At 38.2% G+C, this 3,633-nt stretch overlaps 1 pseudogene; it reads left to right on the top strand.

The window, feature by feature from the left end:
* Positions 1–435: 435 nt before the first annotated feature.
* On the top strand, positions 436–1,236 carry LOC104664598 (annotated as a pseudogene).
* The last annotated feature ends 2,397 nt before the right edge of the window (positions 1,237–3,633 follow it).

Genomic DNA, 3,633 nt, shown 5'->3' with positions numbered 1-3,633 from the left:
GCCTTTAAAAAATCAAAAGAAAAATGACTCATCGTGTACAAGGTAGCTTTGACAAGTTATCAGTGGATTTCTTAGCAGAAACCTTGGCCGGGCGCGGTGGCTCACGCCTGTAATCCCAGCACTTTGGGAGGCCGAGGTGCGCGGATCACGAGGTCAGGAGATCTAGACCATCCTGGTTAACACGGTGAAACCCTGTCTCTGCTAAAAAAACAAAAAAGAAACCAAAAAAAACTTAGCTGGGCATGGTGGTGGGCACCTGTAGTCCCAGCTACTCGGTAGGCTGAGGCAGGAGAATGTCATGAACCCCTGAGGCAGAGCTTGCAGTGAGCCAAGATTGCGCCACTGCACTCCAGCCTGGGCGACAGAGTGAGACTGCATCTCAAAAAAAATAAAAAGGAAAAAAAAAAAAAAAGAGCTCTTTTTCTCACTGGAACCATGGAGGGTGTAGAAGAGAAGAAGAAGGAGGTTCCTGCTGTACCAGAAACCCTTCAGAGAAAGCAAAGGAATTTCGCAGAGCTGAAGATCAAGCTCCTGAGAAAGAAGTTTGCCCAAAAGACGCTTTGAAAGGCAAGGAGGAAGCTTATCTATGAAAAAGCGAAGCACTACCACAAGGAATATAGGCAGATGTACAGAACTGAAATTCGAATGGCAAGGATGGCAAGAAAAGCTGGCAACTTCTATGTACCTGCAGAACCCAAATTGGCATTTGTCATCAGGATCAGAGGTATCAATGGCGTGAGCCCAAAGGTCCGAAAGGTGTTGCAGCTTCTTCGCTTTCGTCAAATCTTCATTGGAACCTTTGTGAAGCTCAACAAGGCTTCGATTAACATGCTGAGGATTGTAGAGCCATATATTGCATGGGGATACCCCAATCTGAGTCAGTAAATGAGCTAATCTATAAGCGTGGTTATGGCAAAATCAATAAGAAGCGAATTGCTTTGACAGATAACGCTTTGATCTCTTGGTAAATATGGCATCATCTGCAGGGAGGATCTGATTCATGAGATCTATACTGTTGTAAAATGCTTCAAGGAGGCAAATAACTTCCTGTGGCCCTTCAAATTATCTTCTCCACGAGGTGGAATGAAGAAAAAGACCACCCATTTTGTAGAAGGTGGAGATGCTGGCAACAGGGAGGACCAGTTCAACAGGCTTATTAGAAGAATGAACTAAGGTGTCTACCATGATTATTTTTCTAAGCTGGTCAGTTAATAAACAGTACCTGCTCTCAAATTGGGGGGGGGGGGGGAGGGGGGAAGAAACCTTTCAGATTGGAAGGGAGTGGGATGATATATTCAACATACTGAACAAAAAAGAACAGTCAAACGAGAAAACTGTATCTGGCTAAATTGTCCTTCAAAAATGAAGGAGAGGCCAGGCATGGTGGCTAATGCCTGTAATTCCAGCACTTTGGGAGGCTGAGGTGAGCAGATCACTTGAGGTCAGGAGTTTGAGACCAACCTGACCAACATGGTGAAACCCTATCTCTACTAAAAATACAAAAATTATCTGGGTGTGGTGGTGCACGCCTGTAATCCCAGCTACTAGGGAGGCTGAGGCAGGAGAATTGCTTTAACCTGGGAGGTGGAGATTGCGGTGAACCAAGATTGTGCTATTGCACTCCAGCCTGGGTGACAAGAGCAAAACTCCGCCCCCACGCCCCCAAAAAAGGAGAAATTAAGACTTTCCCAGGTAAACAAAAGCTGCAGGAATTCATTACCACTAGACCTGCCCTACATGAAATGCTAAAGAATATCATGTAATTTGAAAGAATGCTAGACAACAACATGAAACCATATAAAAATATTAAAATTTTTGATAAAAGTGAATATATAGATGAATATAGAATCATGCAGTATTGTAATGTTAATATGTAAGTCACTTTTAATTCTGGTATATAATTTAAAATACAAAACCATTTTAAAAACCTATAGATCCATAATAATAGATACATGATATAAAAAGATGTCATTTGCAACATCAGTAACAAAGTGTGTGTATGGGAGAGATGTAAAGGAGTAGAGATCTTTTATGTGATTTAAGTTATCAGTTTAAAATAGGCTCCTATAACTTTATTTAATCCCCATAATAACCGCAAATAAAATACCTATAGAAAATAATCCTATGAACTGGTTACAACATGAGCCAGTTTCCTCGATGAATAAGAAGAAATAAAATTTTTGGCATGTGTTCATATCTTTTAATAAAACCCTATGCAAACCTCTCTTTCTTTTTGTATAAATGAAATAGTATTGGATAAATAGATATTTATAATAAAAATACTGGCTTTTGTCAATCTTGTTAAAGTTGCATATTGATAATTTAGTGTGATCTAATATAGCTCTGTGCAATAGAAATTTTTGTGATGTTGAAACTTTTCTGTATCTATATTGTCCTATAGGGTAATCACTAGCTATGTGGAGCTATAAAGCATTTGAAATATGGCCATTGCTACTGAGAAATATAATTGATTTAATTTAACTTAAATTTAAATAATCACATGTGAACACATACTGCACAGATCTATGGAGTGAGGCTTGTAAATATTGCCAGTGGCAAGGCAGTAAGAAGCCTAACTATAAAGAATTTTTGCTATGTTTCTCTAGTAGAAACTTTCAAACCAAGTTACATTCTTTTTGCCTGCTTATACATGAGTTAAGTAAATAAAAATGAAGGTTTTTAGAAAAAATCCTTTAAAAATAATGACTTTGTGTATTTTAGCATACAAAATTTATTTTAAAATCTTATACCAACACTTGTAATCATATAAAATAAAATAAAATGTAACAGACCATCTTTCATTATTTGTAACTAATGTGTGTATTTAATTCAATTTACACTGATACCATTCCTTGGAAACCAAATGCTTTTCAAATGATAATTCTTAGAATTTTTACATATCTTAGAAGTGTTTCTTTTGTTCTTTGGTTTTTGTTTGTTTGTTTATAAAATAAAGATATGTTACACCTTTCTTCTAGTGATCTAAATGATGCGAGACATGTAATCTTGGGAGAAACTAGATTTGGAATTTTGGTGGTAAACTAGTAATATGAACATGTAGGTAATTAAATGACAGTCAGAAATTGTTATCTAGAAGTAGATGTATTGGTCATCTCAGAAAATAACCATACACAAAATACAGAGATACATAAAAATGCCTGGGATCAACTAAAATTTTTTTTTTTTTTTTTTGAGACAGAATCTCGCCCTATCGCCCAGGCTGGAGTGCAGTGGCACAGTCTTGGCTTACTGCAAGCTCCGCCTCCCAGGTTAACGCCATTCTCCTGCCTCAGCCTCCCGAGTAGCTGGGACTACAGGTGACTGCCACCTCGCCCAGCTAGTATTTTGTATTTTTAGTAGAGAAGGGGTTTCACCGTGTTAGCCAGGATGGTCTCGATCTCCTGACCTCGTGATCTGCCTGCCTCAGCCTCCCAAAGTGCTGGGATTACAGGCATGAGCCACCATGCCCAGCCAACTCAATTTTTTTATGAAGTTATTTTTGATTATCCTACAAATAGGAATTTGATGAATACTAAGGTATAGAACTTTGGAAACTTTATACTTGGAAAGGTGTTGAATTATGGCTTCTGGGAAATTACACCAAAATAGCCTGTTGTTGAAGTGAAGCAAAGT

This window comes from Rhinopithecus roxellana, chromosome 7 (assembly GCF_007565055.1).
Source record: "Rhinopithecus roxellana isolate Shanxi Qingling chromosome 7, ASM756505v1, whole genome shotgun sequence".
NCBI classification, from domain to species: domain Eukaryota; kingdom Metazoa; phylum Chordata; class Mammalia; order Primates; family Cercopithecidae; genus Rhinopithecus; species Rhinopithecus roxellana.
Note: the sequence above shows the minus strand (reverse complement) of the source record. Positions and strands in the feature narration are given on the sequence as shown.